At 43.3% G+C, this 23395-nt stretch overlaps 1 protein-coding gene across 4 annotated transcripts in view; it reads left to right on the forward strand.

Moving 5' to 3' along the window:
- Window positions 1-23395, forward strand: part of PACS1 (phosphofurin acidic cluster sorting protein 1) — a 144385-nt gene that overhangs the window by 23246 nt on the left and 97744 nt on the right. Inside the window, exon 2 of one of the 4 annotated variants that reach the window (XM_060404095.1) lies at window positions 13807-13957. The exons of the other annotated variants lie outside the window; for them this stretch is intronic. The gene's annotated coding sequence lies outside the window, so the exon portion shown is untranslated. The remainder of the gene's footprint in view (window positions 1-13806; window positions 13958-23395) is intronic. 4 annotated transcript variants of the gene reach the window in all.

Genomic DNA, 23395 nt, shown 5'->3' on the forward strand with positions numbered 1-23395 from the left:
CACATGGTGTTAACTAGTCCCGTTACTGGTGATGTTAACCTCGATCATCTGGTCGTGTTGGTGTCTGCGTGGCATCTCTGATTTTTCTGCTTGTAAAGGCATTGTTTTTCTTTTTGTAACTGATGAGTGTTTTGTGTGGAGACAGTGTAAGATCAGGTCAATATCCTATTTCTTATCATACTTCAAACTTACCAGCATTAGTGTCTTGCCTGAAACAGCAACAACTGTGTGTTTGCCAAATGGTGTTTTTTTGTTTCCATTATTCCTTCTACATTTATAAATCGTTCTGTTGTAAGGGTAAGCCTTGCTCGTCTCCTTCCTTCCTTCCTCCCTCCCTTGCTCTCTTTCTTCCTCTCAGTATAGACTAATGGATTTGTGATTTATTCATTGTAATTTACTAGTATTATGATTTATTTTGATGCTCAGACTACCCCAGATTTGGTCAGTAAGAGCTGTTTCAAGCTGTTTCCCTTTTATACGTCCTTTGTATTCTTTGAACACTTCTAATTTTTCTAGAACAAGATGTTCCAGGCTTATCTTGTGTTTTCCATGTCCTGGCCCAGGAATCAGCCATTTCTCTAAGAAGTCCTGGTTCTGTTAGTGGAGGATGGCATTTAGAAACCAAGATCAGGAGTTTATTGTGCTCACTGTTACAGGATGTCATTGCTTCTAGACGTGTTCAGAAGATGGAGCCTGGAAATGTGTGTATCCACAGCACATAACACACACACACACACACACAGAGTTCAGCACATACCACACACACGCATACACACACACACGAGTTTCTCTATTTCTGTAGAAAACCTGGATTTTATTTTTAACTATAAAATACCCCGAGTTCAAACTAACATCTTCGGTTCCCACATAGTGCCTCAGGCTGCTCCGCAGCCCTGCCCCTTCCCATGTTTGCTAGTGCCTTTGCCAAGAGTGAGGAGTCTGGCTTTCATTATCCTCAGTATATTTACTTATTTGCTGATTGTAAGTGATCTCCCAGCTCCCCTGGCCTTCTCCCCGCTCTGCCACGTCTGCACCCTGCCCCAGCACACCCTGGGTCCTTGAGCACTAGCAGGCAGAAGCTGGGGAACAGGGAGCCTGGCAGTGGACTTCTTAACCTTGACACTTAAGACAGCAGCAGTGGAAAGGGAGAAGCAACTCAGTTCACTCCATAAGATCTTAAGTAGTATTTGTCCCAGTTATTTACTCTTGTGTGAAAAACAAAAAAGCCACTCTGAAAGTTAGCTGGTTAAAATTTGAACAGAGTTCTTTGGCACACAGATCTGCAGTTTAGGCTGAGCTCAGCAAAGATGCTCCGCTCCACTCGAGGTCAGTTGGGCGGCTTGGAGGCTGGGGGCTGGAATCTGGTGCAGGCTCTCACTCACTGCCTGGGCTGCTGCTGGGACCCCTAGAGGTGGCCTTCCTGCGTGGCTGTTTGGCTTCCTCACATCGTGATGTCTGGGTTCCCAGGGCTGGCATCACTAGAGAGAGAGAGAGCCAGGTGGAAGCCTTATTGCCTTTGCTCACATGACCTGGGACATTAGAAGCGAATCACTAAACCCAACCCATATTCAAGGGGATCTTTGCTTTTTGCCTTTTCATGAGAGGACTGTCAAAGAATTTTTAGACATGTTTTAAAACCAGCTTAGTATTGATATTTTAAAATCTTTTCTGAATGAATGAGAGATTCTTTCATTTGTACAGTTGAATTTTTTTTTAGTACTTTTCATTCATTTTGTTTAAAAGTTAAAAAATATGTCTATATATGCTTTTGTGGGGGTGCAAAATCACTTCAGTCGTGTCCGACTCTCTGCGACCCTATGGACTGTAGCCCGCCAGGCTCCTCTGTCCATGGGATTCTCCAGGCAGGAATACTGGAGTGGGTCATCATGCCTTCCTCCAAGGGATCTTCCCAACCCAGGGATGGAATTTGTGTCTCTTAAGTCTCCTGGGTCGGCAGGCAGGTCCTTTACCACTAGTGCCGCCTGGGAAGCCCTGTATATATGCTTTTACCTAGATTCATAAAAGAAATCGTATAGGATTCGTATCATGTACATCTGTGTGTATATATATATATATATATATATATATATAAAGAGATATATATACACACATATATATATGTATTATTTAGTGAAGTCTGTTGTTTCTATTTTTGCTTCCTTTGTTTTCTCCTTGCTCTTCACTTTCTCATTTTTCATTACTCCCTACCAGCTAACTCATATTTACATCCTTCCATATTTTTCTCCATGGAACGTCCTAGGTGGCTCAGAACCCACCTGCCAATACAGGAGACACGGGTTCAATCCCTGGATCAGGAAGATCCGCTGGAGAAGGAAATGGTAACCCACTCCAGTATTCTTGCCTGGAGAATCCCGTGGACAGAGGAGCTTGGCCGGCTGCAGTCCATGGGGTCGCTGGGAGTCAGACACGACTGAGCGACTTCACTTTCCCTTTTCACTTTCATGCATTGGAGAAGGAAATGGCAACCCACTCCAGTGTTCTTGCCTGGAGAATCGCATGGACAGAGGAGCTTGGCCGGCTACAGTCCATGGGGTTGCCAAAGAATCAGACACAACTTAGCGACTAAACAACAACAACGTATTTTTTCTCCATGCTCAGGTATACACAGACATGCATAGAGTGAGGGGGATCTCTTTTAAAAAATGGAGTCATATTGGAACTGTTTTTTGCATCCTTACTCATTGAGCACCTTGTAGAAATTCCTGTTCAGTCAAGAGATTTTATTCTGTTTTGTTCTTCTTAAGGGCTGCACATATTCTGTTTTCTGATTTGGTTATTTGACCATGAAAGTATAGGAGACTAAGCTCAAGAAATAGGAATGGAGAGGGACAGGCTTTAAGGAAAAGGTAGTCAGGAAGAGAGAGAGGAGTATTCGATCAGTATTCCCAGGGTCTCAGACCAAACAAGCCACAGAAGGGGACAGGAGGTTGGAAAAATGCTGTGGGGAGGCATCTTAATGGATTTTGTCTGAGAAATGAGTGTTTCTGAGTACATTAAAATTGCCTACCAGGCATCTGAAGGCACAGGACAGGCACTCTGGTCCAAGGAGAGGATTGGGGCTGATAGACAGAGCTGTGAAATGGGTGATCACTTGAGAGAGAGCTGTGGCTTGGCCAATATGTGCTGTTCGCAGGAGACTTCATGACACCAGGGTCCTGTGTGTTTACAGCTGATGCACTGCGTTCTGTCCGTTCTTCTGGAAGCAGAGCTTTTATTTTCATTTTATGTAGTGTGGACTGAGAGAACCTTCTGCTAAATAGAGCTGTGTGAGTTTGCTAGTCTTTTGGAGACATGTAAGACGTTGAAAATTTGAAACCAGAGATGCCTGATGGGAACTTCCTTAATCTCTTCTCTCAGATCAAACCAGCCCAGGCTGCATGAGGTAATTAACATCATTGAATGGCTGAAGAAAGGTTGTGTTTTTTTTTCCCCTCTTTCCTTTTATGTTAGAGAATGGATTTGTAATACAGCTAAGTAATGGATGCAAAATGAATAGAGCAGACAAGTGATTCTGCCGAGGCTCTAGAGCTGATTATCACACCAGTTCCTTTGGGATGATGATGGTGATGATGTTTAGAATACTGGTGGCCTTGAAGTCAGCAATGGAGAATTAAAATGCCATCTCCTTTTAGGGAACAAAAATCTTGTTCTCCATACCCCCCAGCTGGCTCCTGAAAAGTTGAGGGGTAACTGTTCTTATTTTCTGCTTTCAGATTGGGTTTCTGAAGCTCAAGTCTAGGCTAGCCCACAAGTTCCATGTCAGTGGTAAAGTTGAAACGATAAATGTCCTTCAGATTTAGTTTTGATGGGGGGGGTGTGGAGTGAGTGAGGGTGCTCTAGTTATTATTCTTTCTCTTTGGACTCCCCCCCACCCCCTCCCCCCAAGATAACTTCTATAGACAACACCAGATGTCAACTATTTGTGAAGTGTGCTCAGAAAACTACCAAAATGAGTATGATACAGGCCTGGCCATAAAGAGCTCATTGTCTTGGTGGAAACAGCTGACAGTTGTACAAAGCAGGTTGAAATCAGCCACACACAGAGGTACATGCTGTGGTGATACAGAAGAGGGCATTAATTCCTCTATAGAAACTGGCATTTGAACTGGAATTTTTGCTTTCAGCTTCTCGATGTGGGAAATTTCAGAAATATACCAAAGTAGAGAAAGCGTGATGCATCCCTGTGACCTCACCTCCCAGCTTCATTATCAGCTCAAGGTTGTTTCATCTGTATCCCCACTTCCTACCCGACTCGCACCTCCAGATTATTGAAGCACATCCCAGATGACATAGGATTTCTACTGTAACAATTTCAATATATCTCTAAGGAGTAGGGGCACATTTTAAAAGCATATAACTACGATGCCTTTATCCTTTGTAAAATAATTGACAGTAAGTCCCTAATATTAACTCCTTATAGTCAGTTGAATTGTACTTTATAGAGAGAAGAATTTTCTAGTGGGAAGAATTTTGTTAGTGGGAAAGAGGGAATTCAGGTTGCGGGGAACAGTCTCTGCAGAAGCAGGGAAATATGCGTGACAGGTGGTACGAGTCTGGTTTAGGGCTGCAGCAATGGACATGGAGATAAAATGGCAGAGATGAGTCACTGTGGAGGAAAAGCCAATGGAATTGCACTGTTGCAGACGGCAGGTGTATCTTCCCTCTCTTTCTGGGTAACGGTACTGAGTGGTTGTTTCAAGCCATACAGAACAGGGTGGGCAGACCATGTCCTACTCCCAGCCAGGGTTTTGTAAATGAAGTTTTGGGCACACAGCCATATCCATTCATGGGCACATGGTCCACAACTGCTCTCACCCCACAGAGGCAAAGTTGAGTGATTGCAACAGACACCCTGTGACCTGCAAAGCCTCAGTTACTTACTGTTTAGCCCTTTATAGAAAAAGTTTGCTCACCCCTGTTCTAGAAGAAACTGGGTCCTGGATTTAGTGCTGTCAGAAGGCTATGTTGAATGTTCTGGTGAGGAGCAGCTGTGGCTTTGTGAGGCTTAGGAATGAGAAGGGTGGGAATTTGTTTAGTTCTGACTTCATCATTCAGTTGATAGCCTGAGAAAGTCCATATCTCTAAGAATTTCTCTGTCTGTTTGATTTGATCTTGTTTATTGTCTTTCCTACCAGTCAGGGATTTTGGCTTATTTTGTTAGCTACTCCATCCCCAGGGTCTGGATTAATGCCAGAAGCTTAGCAAACACTCAGTAAATAATTGTTGAATAAATAGGTGAATGCATTAGTGTTTTTGCTCCGCTTCTGCCTTAGATACATTTGGAGCTTCTTGGGGGACAAGAAGGATGTATTCTTAGGTGACGATGCTATTATGTAAATGCATTATAATTTTCTGCCACCAAAGTTTAGGACAGTGTTTCATCAATACAATAGAGTCTTAAGCAGCAACTAAAACTAGTAATTATGAAGAGTGTAGAAATGTGGGAACATGTTTATAATTGGACAAAATCTTATGCACACTGCCTCTCTGAAATGTATATGAATATGGATGAAGACTAGAAAATAATGCAAAATGAAATGATTGTTTTAAGACAGTGGATTTTTTAGATAGTTTTTCTCTCTGGATTTTTCTTTAATGCTGTTGTTTTCTCATATTTTCAATAGTGATTTTAAAAATTCATGGTTTCTCTATGCCTTCCACGCCCGCCCTATGCACATACCTCTGCAGCATGTCCAGAAATGTAACCATTAGTTTGGGTCACAAATAATGCAGTAATCAGAAATTAGAGTTAGTATTGGGAAGGTGGGTGGGCATTATGGGTGCATGTTTCACTTTATCCCCTGGGTAAACTACTGCCGCATACCTCCCAGTAGGATATGCCTGTGAGCTTTCTTGGTTGGAGCCTGATTTGGGTGTAATATAAGCTTACATTTAGACAGAAGCCCCTTTATTTGAAAGGGAACATGAATGGGCATGGTAGGAAGGAGTGGTCTGGGTGAGAATATCTTATATTTGCCTTTTGTGAGAGCTGGGCTCCCCCTTCCTGTTATGCTGAGATTCATGTTCTGACCGGTTGTTCTTTTTCCACATTTTCTTGGGGATATAGTCATTTGAGCAGTCATGTGGTTTTCTTCTCATTTCACTTTTAGGCTGCCTTTAAAAACATGAATAGGGGCTTCCCTGGTGGTCTAGTGGTTGAGAATTTGCCTTGCAATGCAGGGGGCACCAGTTCAATTCCTGGTCAAGAAACTAAGGTTCCACTTGCTGTGGAATGTGGCCACCCCCCCCCAAATTTTTTTTAAATTAAAAATGAAATCTATGCATAAATCTTTTCTTTGTTCTTCAGTTTCTCCATGTGCAAAATTGTTGTTCTCTATACATCTTCCAAGGATGTGGTGCATTTACAGCCCTTTTGTTTAAATAGGTGTTTGTGTTTGTCCTACATAATTACGTTTCTAGGTTATATAGAGTTGATACTTCAGCCGTGGCCTCTAGACTTCGTCTGAGTGTCTTGTCAGGGGCTAGAATTCTGCATTGCAAAACAAAATACAGACAGATCTCACAATTTCAGAAGTCTACTCTTTAGGGGAATAATGGGGCTTCCCAGGTGGCTCACTGGTAAAGAATCTGCCAAGCAGGAGACCTGGGTTTGATCCCTGGGTTGGGAAGATCCAGGGAAGGAAATGGCAACCCACTCCAGTATTCTTGCCTGGGAAATCCCATGGACAGAGGAGCCTGGTGGGTTATGGGGTCACAAAGAGTCAGACATGACTTGGCTACTAAACTCCCACCAAAGAGAATAGTAACTGAAATATCGCCTCTCAGGTTTAGCAAATGGTAAGATGATGAAGTATCTTTTCTCAGTTCATTCAAGGTAAAACGCAGTCTTTCTAGTGGTCTGCAAGAGCCTATGTGATAAGACTGCCTGCCCGGGGCGCCTCCCCCCCGAGCTTGGACCACCTGCCACTTCTTCATAGGTCACCCCATTGTCACGTGGGCCTCTTGCGCGTCCTTGAAAATATCAGGCATGACCTGCCTCTCTGCACTGCCTCCACCAGGTGGATGCAGGGCTCATGCTCATTCTTTGTTTGCTCAAGTGTCACCTTCCCGGCGAAGTCTCCCCTGAGCCCCCCTTCCCCCAAACGGTTCCTGCTTCTTTTTGTCCATAGCAGCTGTCAGCCTCTAACACACTATATTGGAGAAGGAAATGGCAGCCCAGTCCAGTATTCTTGCCTGGAGAATCCCAGGGACAGAGGAGCCTGGTGGGCTGCCATCTATGAGGTCACACCGAGTTGGACACGACTAAAGCGACTTAGCAGCAGCAGCAGCAGCAGCACACTATATAATTTCCTCATGTGTTATGTTTGTTGTTTACTGTCTCCTCCCGTCTCATTGGAATTGAGAACTTCCAGATGTACAAACTGGATTTAGAAAAGGCAGAGGAACCAGAGATCAAATTGCCAACATTGTTGGATCATAGAAAAGGCAAGGGAATTCCAGAAAAACATCTGCTTCATTGATGATGCTAAAGCCTTTGCCTGTGTGGATCACAACACACTGTGGAAGATTCTTAAAGAGATGGGAATACTAGACCACCTCACCTGCCTCCTGAGAAACCTGTATACAGGTCAAGAACCAACAGTTAGAACCAGACATGGAGCAGTGAACTGATTCCAAATTGGGAAAAGAGTACGTCAAGGCTGTATATTGTTACCCTGCTTGTTTAACTTACATGCAGAGTATATCATGTGAAATGCCAGGCTGGATGAAGCACAAGCTGGAATCAAGATTGCTGGGAGAAATATCAATAACCCCAGATATGCAGATGACACCACCCTAATGGTAGAAAGTGAAGAAGAACTAGAGCCTCTTGATGAAGGTGAAAGAGGAGAGTGAAAAGCTGGCTTAAAAGTCAACATTCAAAAAACTAAGATCATGGCATCCAGTCCCATTACTTCATGACAAATAGATGGGGAAACAGTGGAAACAGTGAGACTTTATTTTCTTGGACTCCAAGATCACTTTGGACAGTGACTGCAGCCACGAAATTAAAAGACACTTGCTCCTTGGAAGAAGAGCTATCTATGACAGATCTAGACAGTGTGTTAAAATGCAGAGACATCACTTTGCTGACAAAGGTCTGTATAGTCCAAGCTATGGTTTTCCCAGTAGTCATGTACGGATGTGAGAGTTGGATCATAAAGACTAAGCACTGAAGAACTGGTACTTTCAAATTGTGCTGGAGAAGACTCTTGAGAGTCCCTTGGACAGCAAGGAGATCAAACCGGTCAATCCTACAGGAAATAAGCCCTGACTATCCATTGAAAGGACTGATGCTGAAGCTGAAGTTACAATACTTTGGCTAAGTGATGTGAAGAGCCAACTCATTGGAAAAGACTCTAATGCTGGGAAAGATTGAGGGCAAGAGGAGAATGGGGTGACAAAGGATGAGATGGTTGGATGGCATCATTAACTCAAAGGACGTGAGTTTGAGCAAACTCTGGGAGATAATGAAGGACAGGAAAGCATGCCACAGTCCATGGATTGCAGAGTTGGACGTGACTAGTGACTGTACAACTCCTTTCCCAGCTGGAATGGAAGCTCCATGCGGGTAAGGATTTTTGTTGGTTTGGTTCACTCTTGCACCCCTAGTGGTTAGAGCAGGGTCAGCTGCGCAGTTAGTGCTTGGTAGAAGGAAATGGCAACCCACTCCAGTATTCTTGTCTGGAGAATCCCATGGACAGAGGAGCCTGGCAGGCTTCAGTCCATGGGGTCGCAGGAGTTGGACACAACTTAGCAACTAAAGAGAGAGAGAGAAATATTTGTCAAATGTTTGCAGTTTCTGGGACCCTGAGTTTCACTTTCCACTTGGAATTTTACTTACGTAATTGTTATTACTCTACCATTTTGACCTGATTTTGATGCTCTGTTCCCCCTTTAATGAAAAAGATGAAAACATCTTCTCTTGGTTCTGCTTTGGCATCACTGAGATTGGCAGGGAGTTCAAGGAAACGTTTTGAGTGCTAAGAACAATGGAGAAATGAGTACAGACGATGCAAGGATGTAAGAAGTCTAGCCTACAGTGATGACTCTGGAATCTGCCCTAGTTAACTGGCTCTGGTGCCTTATGCACCCTGTGCTAGTCTCCCTTCTTCTGAGAAGTCTACACTTGGCCTCAACGGGCCCGTGCTGACCTTGTCTAGATCTCCAGCACGTGGCTTCAGCTTAGCATCCACTGCTGAGGAACTCCCTGCTGGGGCATCTTCACAGCTGGCATCGAGACCAGCAGAACTCTCATGTTTTTTGGCCACCATGAGAAATAGCGCAGACTGAGTCACTTAAGCAACAGGCGTTTGTTCCTTGCCGTTCTGGGAATCCAAGAGCGAGGTGCCGTCAGGGTTGCATCCTGCTGGGGCCTCCCATCCTGGCTTGAAGATAGCCACCTCCTCGCCATGCCTCCAGTGGGCCTTTCCTCTCTGTACACTTAGAGAGGGAGAGAGATATTCAATATCATTATTCAGTCACTTGGTTGCATCCAACTCCTGGCGACTCCCTGGGCCATGGCCTGCCAGGCTCCTCTGTCCGTGGGATTCTCCAGGCAAGAATACTGGAGTGGGTTGCCATTTCCTCCTCCAGGGGATCTTCCCGACCCAGGGATGGAACCCACGTCTCCTGTGTCTCCTCCGTTGGCAAGTAGATTCTTTACCACTGAGCCACCTAGGAAGCCCCTGGTATCTCTTACTCTTCTTATAAGGACACCAGTCCTATTGGCTTAGGGCCCCACCTAATGACTTCATTTAACCCAGATTTCTTCCCTAAAGGCCCTGTCTCCAAACTCAGTTGCCTTGGAGGTCAGGGCTTCACGATGAGAATTAGGGGCGTGGGCAGGGGAGGAGACAGTTCAGTCCATGAGTGGCATTGCTCTGATTGGAGCGGATAACATGCTTCATTCAGGTGAGACAGCACACAGGTGGTATGGCCTTCTCTAGTATTTCAGCTGACATTTATTGAACTAAACTAACCGTGTCCCAGATCGCATGCTCTGTGCAGGACATACCCTTTCCTTGCCGTCCTGAAGCCCATGGCTCAGCAGAGACCAGGCAGGGCGACGCATACTATGAGGGTGCACGCAGGTGTCAGGGAAAGCATGCTTGAGAAGCTCTCTTACACTATTCTTGCAGACCTGTCAATGAATATATCCTTGGTTACAGCAGCATAGCATACCATGTAATAATACGGTAATGGTTCACACATACAGTAATAGGAGGGCAGCTCCTGCCAACTCCAGCCTCAGTCCTCTTCCTTGTCTTTCCCTGGCTTTAGTTCTCCAGCTTCTCCTCGACCTTTACCACCCCAACATCCCCTGTTATTTTAGTAATCAATGACTTTTCTCCTCATTCTCTGTTGAAAGTTACTGTGTGTTTTTTTTCCTTATTACTTTTCCTTAACAAGTTGAGTTGAACATTTAGCTTTCTGTTCTCATCTCATAGCTTTCTGCAGAGGCAGTTCCTGGTGCTCAGTGAGAGCTGTTCCCATCAGAGCCTCCTGTTTGCCACGAATAAAGGCCAAAGGAGATTGTCAGCCAGCATCAATGCCCTTTTATAAGATGGCAATTACCGACGCAGCATTTTGTGAAGTTCTTGCTATACAAATAGCACAAGTGATTTGACAAGTTATGACTCCAGAGAATTCCACACACTGGAAGCCAATATTTCGTTTTCCTTCTCCAGGGAATACACATGCCATTAAATTGTTTGTTTCACCTAGCCATGCATTTTAAGCTGAGCTGTCCTTCCTGCCTCTGCTTAGAATGTATGAATGGGAAGGCTTTGACTGAGTGAAATTTTTTGCGAAATTTTTAGCGAAAATTTTTTCGCTGAGTGTTTTTGAGAGAGTCACCAATTTCTCTAAGAGCATGGCTGTTGAGGGAGTAGCCTCATTCGGCCTCAGTCTCATTAATGCTTCATGGTCTTGAAATAATAAAAAAGCTCTTATCCCTTACTGCTTCCTGACCCTGTGATAAACCACCGAAACTCCTACCAAACACCTCCTGATTTTCGTGGCCTGCCTTTAGTGCATCGCACGCTCCGTAAGATACTCGGAGGCTGATGGATATCTGATAGATATTCTCTCACATACGGTTTTTTTGTCTCTGTAACCCATTTTCCTTTTCCATCCTCTCATGGAATATTTTCTGATACTCTGACAGCTGTTGCTTGTAATTAGTGAAGTTAATTTCTTCAGCAGATGATTCTCTTTTCTCTGTTATTAGCTTTCAGGTTTTACTAGCCTTGTTTTGTAAACAGGTCTATCACAAAGGCTATTATACAAACAGGGAAGTACATGTGATTTTCTCTTTGTTCTGTCTCATTATTTAACTGACTCATGGTACCTTCATCGATGGAGAAACTGTCAAATAGAAATTCAATGTGAGCTGCACATGTATTTACAAAGAACTTTATCGAGATGTGATTTACATACTGTACAATTCACTTTATTTAAAGTGTACTGGTTTTTAGTATATTCACAGAGACATGCACACTCTAAAATTTTACAATAGCCACATGAGAAAAGGAAAAAGAAACAGATGAAATTAACTTTAATAATGTATCTTATTTAACCCATTATATCTAAAGTAAATATGATCAATAAAAAAGAACTTCCGCTGCTTCAGTTATTAAATTTAAAATTCATCTAAGTTAAATAGAAAGTTTAAATATAATTTCTTAGTTGAACTAGCTACATTTTAAATGCTCAGCAACCACCTGTGGTCAGTGGTTATAACCACATTGGATCACGGAGCTCTTGGACAGTCTTGTAAGATGATCCTGCCTCAGGCAACTGTGATGTTTATCAAAAACGCACACTTTCTGACTTTGGCGGTGAGCCTGTTTTGGAGCACGAACCAAAGTTACTTGGCTGACACAGCTGAGCAACAGTATGTTTTATTTAATGTTGGACGGTGAGAGGATGGAAGATGCAGAAGAAAGCCTTTTCCAACATGACTTCAAGAGGATGCAAGAGTTGGCAAAAAATTTCGCTCAGTCAAAGCCTTCCCATTCATACATTCTCATTCTCATACATAGATGCACCTAGGTGACATTAAGCACCTCATTCTCATTTCTCAGAAATAACTGTAATTTTGGTTTTCGTATCTAGTTTGTCCCATGAAGCTTTTCAGTGTTTTCAAGGAGCAAATAAAGGTTTAGTGTTCTCTCTTTCCAGCCTTCTAATCTGCTATCTCCTATGTGTTTTACTTTTTCCTACAGATTCTTTTTTTTTTTTACAGATTCTTTATGAATCAGTCAATTTAGTTGCTTAGTCATGTCCGACTCTTTGCAGCCCCATGGACTGCAGCACGCCAGGCTTCTCTGTCCATCACCAACTCCCAGAGCTTGCTCAAACTCATGTCCATCGAGTTGGTGATGCCATCCAACCATCTCATCCTCTGTCATCCCCTTCTGCTCCTTCCTTCAATCCTTTCCAGCATCAGGGTCTTTTCCAGTGAGTCAGTTCTTTGCATCAGGTGGCCAGAGTATTAGAGTTTCAATATCAGTCCTCCCAATGAATATTCAGAACTGATCTCCTTTAGGATGGACTGATTGGATCTCCTTGCTGTCCAAGGGACTCTCAAGAGTCTTCTCCAGCACCACAGTTCAAAAGCATCAGTTCTTTGGCTCTCAGCTTTCTTTATAGTCCAACTCTCACATCCATGCATGACTACTAGAAAAACCATAGCTTTGACTAGATAGGCCTTTGTTGGCAAAGTTAATGATTCTTTACTACCAACTTAAAAATCATGAAACAATTTGAAAATATGAGAAGTGACAGTAACTTCAGGGGCCCCAAGATGTTTGTCTCGTAAAAGTTACTGTTATGTGAATACCTGGAGCTAGCTGTATTGACTCTAAAAGTCTGGCAGTTCCTCAAAAGATTAAACACAGTTTAACCATAGCACCCAGCAGTTCTACTCTTAGTTGGTATTGGTGCTCAGTCACTAAGTCATGTCCTACTCTTTGCGACCCCATGGACTATATAGCCTGCCAGGCTCCTCTGTCCATTTGATTTCCCAGGCAAGAATACTGGAGTGGGTCGCCATTTTCTTCCCCAAGCGTTTACTCCTAAATATATGCCTAAAAGAAATGGAAACACATGTTCTTATAAAAACTTATACATGAAGATTCATAGCAGTGTTACTCATGATAGCTGAAAAGTAGAAATAACCTACCTGTCCATCCTACCTGCTGATGGGTAGATGAGTAAAATGTGGTGTAGAATATTATTCAGCAATAAAAGAGGATGAAGTACGGACCCATCCTGTCGCAGGGGTGAACTTTGAAGATCTTATACTAAGGGAAAGCAGACTGTCACACGCTGTATGAGTCTATTCGTATAAAATGTCTGGAATAGGGAAGTCCATAGAAACAAAAAGAAGACCAGCGGTTGCCTAGAGCTTGTGAAGTTGAAAGAAACTGGAGAGTGACTGCTAATGACAATGAGTATAGTGTTTTTGAGGATGATGAGAATGTTCTAGAATGGACTGTGATTGTTGTACAGCTCTGTGAATGCACTGACAACAGTTGAGTTGTACACCTAAGTGGATGAATTATAGAGCATGTAAGTTATATCTCAAAAGAGGTTTTTTTAAAAAAGTGCTGACAGGCAGGAATTCTCAGTCACTGGTGGTTCTTGTACTCTCTGCATTGATTTTACCTTCTTTCCTTTATTCCCCCTTAGGTTTAAAAAAGTAAAAAGCTAAAAGTCTTCTTGTATCTTTAAAAATATATGTATATATTTTACTGTTTATTTGTTTGGCTGTGCCAGGTTTTAGGTGCAGCACGTGAACTCGTTGGTTGTGGCACGCAGGATCTAGTTCTCTGACCAGGGATCGAACCCCGGCCCCCTGCTCTGGGAGCACAGAGTTTTACCCACTGGACCACCAAGGAAGTCCAAAAAAAACCCTTTTTAAATTGAGGTAATGTTGGTTTATAACTTATGTAAGTTACATCGTGAACAACATGTGTATTTCTACTTCTGTGCACACTCTAGCGTGCTCACTGCCGAAAACTTGGTTTCCGTTTGACACCATACAGCTGACCAGCTTTACCGAGTTCATCCTCCCCCTCCCCCACCGCCTGCCCCCCTGGTAACCACTGCTTTGTTCTCTGTATCTGCATATCTGTTTTTGTTTGATTTGGTTTGTTCATTTATTTTGTACGTTTTTTATATTTTACAAAAATGTTTGTCTTTTTATATTGCTTTTTTGTACTTTATCTTGTTGTTTATATTTATATGTGAGTAAAATCATACGGTTTTTGTCTTTGTATCTGACTTATTTCAGTTAGCATAATTCCCTCCAGGTTCATCTCTGCTGTTGCAAATGGCAAGATTTCATTTTTCTTATGGCTAAATAATACTGCATTGTGTGTATGGAGCCGTGTGTGTGTGTGTGTTACACTCGCCACATCTGTATCTGTTCATCTGTTGACAGGCACCTAGGTTGTGTCCATACCTTGGCTCTAACAAATAGTCCTGCAGTGGACACGGGAGTACAGGTTTCTTTTCAAATTAGTGTTTTCCTATTCTTTGGATAAATACGCAGAAAAAAGAATGGCTGGATCATACGGTAGCACTAGTTGTAATGTTTTTAAGAATCTCCATCCTGTTTTCCATATTGGCTGCACCATTTTGCATTTCCACCAGCGGTGTGTGAAGTTCCTATATCAGTCTTCTTCAGCTCAATCTCCATGCTTTCCTGACCAATCCTACCAGCCACATTTAGAACTTTTCATATGTAACTTTTATTATTATGCTCCTATAAATTTATGTCTTGTAGAGCTTATTATACACCGAGACCCTGTAGAGAGGAAATATTGGGGTCAGTGTTTAACCAGGGGCTGAGCTTAAGCGCACATTGCAATATTCTGTCATTTAACCTTTACAGTGACCTTGTGCGTCCGCAGCTAATGAGCGGCAGAGATGGGATCTGAACCTAGGTCTGTTTGACTCTGAAGTCCACGTCCTTAGCAGCTGCGCTACTCTGTCTTCTTGTAAGCCCTGTAGCTGTAGGCCCAGAGGTCTAGTCCATGTGATACATTTTTGCTGATTAACTGTTGTATATTCTGATACTTCTCCAACCTTTTTCCTGAAATACTCCAAGAAATACATGCAGATGTGTCACTGGGTGTCTTATAGTATAGTTCAGAAACTGCCTGCTGCAAACACAAGATGTCCTTGAAATCTTATGTTTAATCTTCTCAAACAAAGGTCCGTCTAGTCAAAGCTATGGTTTTTCCAGTGGTCATGTATGGGTGTGAGGGTTGGACTGTGAAGAAAGCTGAGCACTGAAGAATTGATGCTTTTGAACTGTGGTGTTGGAGAAAACTCTTGAGGGTCCCTTGGACTGCAAGGAGATCCAACCAGTCCATTGAAGGAGATCTACCCTGGGATTTCTTTGGAAGAACTGATGCTAGAGCTGAAACTCCAGTACTTTGGCCACCTCATGTGAAGAGTTGACTCATTGGAAAAGACTCTGATGCTGGGAGGGATTGGGGGCAGGAGGAGAAGGGAACGACAGAGGATGAGATGGCTGGATGGCATCACTGACTTGATGGACGTGAGTCTGAGTGAACTCCAGGAGTTGGTGATGGACAGGGAGGCCTGGCGTGCTGCGATTCACGGGGTCACAAAGCGTCAGACACGACTGAGTGACTGAACTGAACTGAATCTTGCAAACCTGTGTAAGTCCAGCACTTTGGACTTTATATGTGTGTGTTCAAATATAAAATTCATCCCTCCCTGCCCACTCAGCCCCAGACCCCAGTGAAATTGCTCTTAGGGTCCTGTTCACCAGGTGCGGTCCCGGGGCTCTGGAGCAGGTGTCTGCTGCTTCAGAAGCACAGTTGTATAATCCCAGTCTCAGTTTCACAAATCCACTCTTCACTGAGAGTGTATCCAGCCCTGACTTCTAGTAACTTCAAACTCGTATATCCCAGTGCCTATTTGACATCTGCATTTGGACGTTTAATCAGTATCACAGCTTCACTCTGGTGGCAATGTTTGGACCACAGTGAAAGCAAAGAAAGCATCTTGCAGATCTATAGACTAGACCAGACTAGACTAGAACTCCTGATTCTCTCTGCAAGTCTAAACCTCTTCCTCCAGGTTTCCCCACCTCAGTGTATGGTCCTGTCATCCACCTACTTGCAACACCTAGCAATTATCCTAGATTCTTCTTTTTTCCTTCCTGCTACATCTAATCCATTAGCAAGAGCTACTTATCTACTTTTAAGATATCTTGACACCATCACCATCTCTCCTGTTTTCTCTGCTTTCCCCAAGCCATCCCCACCACTTGTTTTATGCAGTAGCCACCTAACTGATCTGCTTCTCCTCTTTCCCTTAACAGTTCTCCAGGCAGCCAGGATGATGTTTTTAAAATGCAAACCTGATTATTTTTCCCCCCTGCTAATACCCTCCAGTGAAACCCAGGCTTCTTGGCCTATGAAGGTTATTTGGCTTGGCTGCTGTGAGCCTCTCCAGCTTCCCCTCTTACCCTTGTTCACTGCATTTCTATCACATTGGCCTTTCTGTGAGTCCTTGACAAGGAGAGGTTCAGTCTGTCTCTAGGGATTTTGCACTTGCAGTGCTCTCTACCTGGGATGCCTTGATCTCAGATAGTCACCTGGCCATCTCCTTGGTGTCATTCAGGTCTCAGCTCAGGTAGGTCTTCCTGGCTGCCAGATCTGAAGTAGACATACGGGCTTCCAACCACTTGCTGAATATGTTACTTTTAACTTTTCCTATTACATGTCCTATCTGAAGTTATCTTTTTTACACTTACCTGTCTCCTTCTGCAACCTCTCCCCTCAAAAAAGACTGTAAATTTTGCAGAGGAGGGATTATTCTGTCTTGTTCCTTACTGTGTCCCTGGTGCCTGAACAGTCCCTGGAAACAGTAGGTCTTTCATATATGTTTGTAGAATAAGCGATTGCTTTTCCCATTACACATAGGGCCAATCTAAGAATAGGACTGGTGGTGAGCTGAGAGTAGATGGCAGTGCTGAAGTAGAAAATGAAAGGAGTCAAAAGCTTCTGGTGCCTATGTGCTCATCAGATTTAGTCATACTGATTCAAAACTGGGAACAACCCGAATGTCCATCAACAAATGAATGGATAAACAATTTGTGGTCCATACGGTGCAGTATTACTTGGCCTTAAAAAGGAATAAAGGGACTTCCCTAGTGGCTCAGTGGTTTAGAGTCTGTACTTGTAACGCAGAGGGTACAGGTTCAGACCCTGGTTGGAGAATTAAGGTTGCACATGCTGTGTGGCACAGTTCACAAAAGGAGAAAAAGGAACATTACCTCCTTCGGGAATCAATTGATGGAATAACTCAGATACAGGAAAAGAAAGAGCCTGTATACCTCATAAAGAATGTGATATCAAAGATACCTGCAGAGTATATTCAAGGTAGCATGGTTTCGATAAAGCATGATAAGCACCTTAAAAAAAAAAAAGGACTGAAGCACTGCTCCGGGTGCAACGTGGATGAACCTCAGCGTCTTAACCGCTGGACCACCAGGGAAGCCCTAGCAAAGCACTTTTTAAGTTGCAGTGCTGTCGCTTATTTTCAGGCATGCTCTTGGAACTTGCCGTCAAGGCTAGTCAGGCTTCAGTACCAGGGGACAAGTACGTGCCATGGAAGTATGGCTATTCCACAAAACAACCAGAAAATGCAGCTCGTCTGAGTTGACAGGAAGATGTGAGAAGTGTGCGTTTTAAACTCTCAGTTCTCTTAGAGACGATGACTTGTGTACTTTGATCATGGTGTAGGCTTACCACTTCAGAAATCTTGTTCTTAATGTTCATGATTCATCTTGTTTCTATCAGTACAGTAGCTGAAGTAAACACTGTTTTGAGGTGTGGCAGATAGAAGGCTCTCCAATGATCACACTCTTGCTCTGACATTAATAAATAGGTTTTCTTCTTTGTTTTTCTTCCCTTTGATTCATAGAGTCATCTAGCCCTTTTTCCATACTAAGATTTTTTTAAAAAATACACAACAGCCTGTGAATGATGTGAAAAATTTCCCCAAACTCCCTCACTTCTCTTCCGGTCCCCTGACACACTGTCCTGAGTATTTAAATACAGCATTTGTACAGACTCATTTAAATGTTTTACGTAAGCAGAATCACCATGAGTTGTTTAGCTTGTCCTTTTCCTGTGACAGAGGTGTCTTGGAGGTTCTTCTGTTTCTGTACTTGGAGGTCTTTCCCATTCTTTTTCATGGCTCTGTAGTATTCCATGAAATTGACAAAACACAGTTTGTTTAACTAATCCCACTAAATGAATAGTTAGTTTATTTCCAGTTTTCACTTTAACAATCAGTGAAATTAGATGAATGTAAACAATTTGTGTTTTTAGGGTTTTTCACTTCTTTTTTTATTCAGTTATGTAATTACCTGTACAACGGATTCTAAAAAAAGCTTATTGGTACCTCACTGATGTTGTAAAGTTGGAATGACACTGAAGACCTTTGCTTTGAAAGAAAAGGTTGAAAATAAATTTTCCGTGCTCGTGGGCTTTATTCATCATTGTGTTTTCAGGGCTTTCTCTTGAAGTGTGACTATAAAGCAAGAGCACTATGAGTAGTTACAGAATTATATTACAGTTTTTATTGGGCCAGTTCAGAAGAAGAGTTTACCTCTAAGGATCAGAACCAGAACAGTACAAGAGGTCGGCAGTTGGTTAGAAAGGTTGCTCTCGGTTGGTATTTTCTCACTGAGCTGGAGTCAAGCCTATGTGAAAACTGTTTCTCTTGCTCTCTTTTTCAACTTGAAATCCTCTTAATACACATCATTACCATGGAACTTTCTGTCGTCGATGACCAGCTGTTGCTGGTTTCCTGGCACTTGAAATGTTATTAATAAAAACAACCCCCTCAGAAAAAAAAAACACATACAGAAAACAAACCCACAAAAAAACCCTATGTCTTCCTGTTTCCTTCTATGTATGATGCACATACATGGATAATTCTGATGTTTAAGGAGATTTAGAAGGTAATATTTTAAGTACATGGGCTTGAGTGTCTCAGAACCCTGCTGATACAAGTGTATTTCCTCCACTCTGTTTTGGGCCAGCTGTGAGGGCGAGGAGCGGGCTGATGTTTGCCTGGCCACCCAAGAAGAGCCCAGACTGCCTTCCTGTGAGGTGCTGACAGCCCTGCCGTTGTGAAACGTTCAAGGACACGGTTTCTGTCCTATTAACTGACCTTGATGTCAACCTCCTCTTCCCACCCCACCTTTCTTTCTCGAGTTTCTGGTTGGCTCTTCTAATTCATTGGCACACTGCAGAGTGAAGGCGTTGCAGTTGGTGGAAGTTATTGCATTTCTCTGAAGCTTTGAGCTGTCTGGGCGCTGAGCTTCCTTTCGTTTAGGACTTTGTGAGACAAACAATGTAGGCAGCCTGTCACGGCTGAGGGTTTACATTCCTGTTAACCTTTTAATTTACAGTGAATAAGATGAGTTAGCAACAAAACATTTCCTCTCTTTAAGAGTTGCCTTGGCAAGAAGTTGGAAATCTAGAACCTTGTTGCAGAGGAGTGTGGCTGTTGTGAATGAGTTGTCTCTTACCGTCACTGTGCAGTTAGGTGTTAATACACTTAAGCCGGAAAGAGACTGAAGGCCAGGCAGCAGAAGCTTCGGAGGACGAGGGTAGAGTGTAGGGAGGGTGGGTCAGCAGGAGACCTGACCGGTGGATTTTGTTCGCTGACTAACCTGGGGGCCTTTAACTTCTCCACCGCACATCCTTTCTTTGCCCTCAGCTATTAAGTTTATTATAGGTGCGTGAGGTTGCGTTTATAAAAGGTTTCCAGTGCTGCTAAGAAGGTACGAGTAGATATGAGGTGTGTATTCTAGGGCTTCCCTGGCTCAGCAGTAAAGAACCGGCATGCCAAGCAGGAGACTCAGGTTCGATCCCTGGGTTGGGAAGAACCCTGGAGAAGGAAGCAGCAATCCACTTCACTGTTCTTGCCTGGGAAATCCCATGGCCAGAGGAGCCTGGTGGGCTACAGTCCTTGGGGTCCAAAAGACAGATCCTAGAACTGCCTCCGACTCCTCTTAGAATATAGCTCCTGGGAGACAAGAGGTTTGTTTACACATTTGACATATTTTTCTCGGGCCTCTGTTATATACCAGCCATTTTGTAGGTTTTGGAGATAGAGTGGTTAACAAAATAGATTAACTCCACTGCCCTCATGGAAGCAAGGTTGTAGTTGGGGAGACATCTACCAAATGAGAGAACACAAGTCAGGTATGTGCCGTGTGTTAGATAGTGACAAACGCCAGCAGAAAAAATGAAGCCAGGAAAGGAGACAGGAAGTGTCAGGGAGAGGTCGTGTGGGCTAATTACGATAACCCGCTTCCTTTTTAAACTACGCAGACGGTTTTATGTATTCAAAACCATTGTTCTGAGAAAGGAGCTGCTGGCTTCTCTGGGCTGCCAGAGGAACCCACGGCACAGAGAAAGTTAATGACCCAGCACAAGGCCATCCGTCCAACCACGTGTGATTGAAGCTGTTTATCTCTCTTTTATGCTTTTTGTGATAATGGTGCGGTAGACTTTCCCGTGTTGATGTTCATATTGCAGCTGTAATTGTGGCTTCTCAGGTTTTCTTTAAACCATCTGAAGCCATCATTCGTCCTGGGGGCTAATGTTCCAGGGACAGTAATTTTTTCATCTGTGTTCCGCAGATCCCCCAGGGCACCCCAAGCCTTTCTGGAGACTCAGTGGTCATTTTAAATTGATGCTTGGACCTTCTTCATCCAGATTCATCTAAACAAGTTAGTCAGATGCCTGGCTTGAGGGGAGGCATGAGTATAAAGAATAGATGGAGGGGCTGGTGTATATTTATGGGCCATAAACAACAGAGATTGTTAACAGATGCGAAATGTAGATAAGCCACTGACTTAACTCCTTAGGTGTGTGTCATGGAACCGCTGTCAACTCCTTGTGCTGGTGTCTGTGTTTATATGAAAAAAAGAATTTCTGAGCTTATTCCTTTTTTATTTTCCTTCTCACCCTTCCCTCCAGGTTTTTTTTTTTTTTTTTTTTGAGCATCTATGTTGGCTGGTTTAGTCCCTAAGTCGTGCCCCCTTCTTGGGAACCCGTAGACTATATATAGCCTGCCAGGCTCCTCTGTCCATGGGGTTGGCTAGGAATATAGATGTAAAAAGAGACAGAAACATACGCAGATGATTGACTGGGTATATTATGGTAAGTGTTAGGGTAGCGATAGGCCCAAGTTTCAGTGAGAACTCAAAACTGGGACACTTCCCCCAAGTGGGAGTGGAGGAGGGTCTGCGAAGGCCTCCCGAATCAGTGGCTCCAGCACTGAGTCAAGAAAAAGGCTGCACGACTCCCCTGATGGTCCAGTGGTTGAGAATCCGCCTGCCAGCGCAGGGGACATGGGTTCGATCCCTGGTCCTGGAGGATTCCACATGCTGTGGAGCAGCTGAGCATGGGCGCCACGACTACTGAAGTTACCCACGCCTGGAGCCCATGCTCTACAACAAGAGGAGCCCCGGAAGTGAGACGCCCTCACACTGCCATCAGAGTAGCCCCCACTTGCCGCACTAGAGAAAGCCTACTGCGTGCATCAATGAAGACCCCGCACAGCCAAAAATAACCAACTAAATAAATTTAAAAAAGAAGAAAGTGAAAGGCTGTAGCCTTGCTCTGTGGCTCACTACTTTTCCTTTGATCTCTTCTGACTTTCTCTTCGTTGGTTTAATGCAGGTTCACCTGATACCCTCTGGTCCACTACCTGTTCTTCTACAGACCGAAAGCTGTAGTTTTTAAAGTAGCTGGAAAAAAATCAGAAGAACAATAATATTTCATGGCATGTGAAAATGATATGAAATTCAAATCTTTGAGTCTACATATAAAACTTTATTGGAGTTTTATATGTAGCCAGGCTCATTTGTTTATTGTCTGTGTCTGCTTTTTTTTTTTTTTTTTCCACTTACGTGCTTTAATTCCCTGCTAAAAGGCAGGAGGCGGCAGAGATGATGGTGGTGAAATGGAATGCATGAAAGCCTGTTATCTTCTGCTCGCTGATTGCAAGTAATGCACAGGAAGTGTTTGCGGCGCCTCTTGTCCTGTCTCCCACCAAAACATGATGCCCCCACAGCTCTGGCATAGTGACAGGCATTTACACGTGTCATTCTTGTTTTGTCTAGTTTGAATTTAGTTATGGGGACATTTTTTAGTAGTCTCAGAAAGAGAGTATCTGGTATGAGTCAAAATGATTATAGACTGTGCTCACCTCAGGGTAGGAGATCTGGGCCAGAGGACCTCAGGAAAGTCCTTTACTGTCCCCGCAGGTCTCTTTCAATGATAGGGCTGTTTGGTGAGTATACCAGATAACCTGCCTTTCAGCCCAGAAAAGACGATGCTGCTTGGTGGAAGGAGCATGAACGCCAGCACCAGACAGACCTGTGTGTGCATCCTGGCTTGGTTACTTCCTTCCCAGGTGACCCTGAGCAGTTGATCTAAACTCTCTGTGCCTTAGCTCATCAGAAATTGTAATCGTAAGAATGACATGAGGGACTTCCTTGGTGGCCCAGTGACTGAGGCTGTGCTCCCAACATCGGGGGCCCAGGTTCCATCCCTGGTCAGGGAACTAGATCCCACATGCCACAGCTAAGGATCGTGCATGCTGCAACTAAAGAGATCCCATATGCTGAAACTAAGACCCAGCACAGCCAAATAAATAAATAAATAAATGTTGAAACCAAAAAAAAAAAAAAAAGAAGGAAGTGATCGCTTGTTCTAAAAACTCCTGGCAGTAATAAATGTTTAATCTGGTGTAACCATGATAATTATTTTCAGTCTGTGAACTCTTGCTATATATTATGAGACATTTTAAAACAGCAGTGATCTCCCAGCAGTTTGTGGTAATGATTTATTAATAGCCCATCAACTGTGACTTAGTATGTTTGCATTTTTGCTGATAACGGGCTTCCAAAACATGTGAGTTCTTTGAACCAAGACTTTCCCTAACTGGGAAAAATTTCTGCTCATGTTTTAACTGGAATTGGCACGTAGAGTGTTATGTCTTGCCTTGTGAACACATTCAGTGATTATTTCAATTTACTATGCAAATGATAGGAGGGAAAAGATATTTTGTATGTTGTATCAGCTTTCCTCTGCCTTAGCCACTGTCTTTCCTTTCCACCCATTCTCAATAACTGAATTGTTTGATTAATAATTTTAAGTTTCCCTAGGAAGGTTGGGTTTATTTTCATTTTTTGTTGTTTATTTATTTGGCTGCATGGGGTCTTAGTTGCGGGGCATGAGATCTTTAGGGACAGCATGTGGGATCTTATTCTCCCACCAGGGATGGAACCTGG

Source organism: Ovis aries, chromosome 21 (assembly GCF_016772045.2).
Source record: "Ovis aries strain OAR_USU_Benz2616 breed Rambouillet chromosome 21, ARS-UI_Ramb_v3.0, whole genome shotgun sequence".
NCBI lineage: Eukaryota > Metazoa > Chordata > Mammalia > Artiodactyla > Bovidae > Ovis > Ovis aries.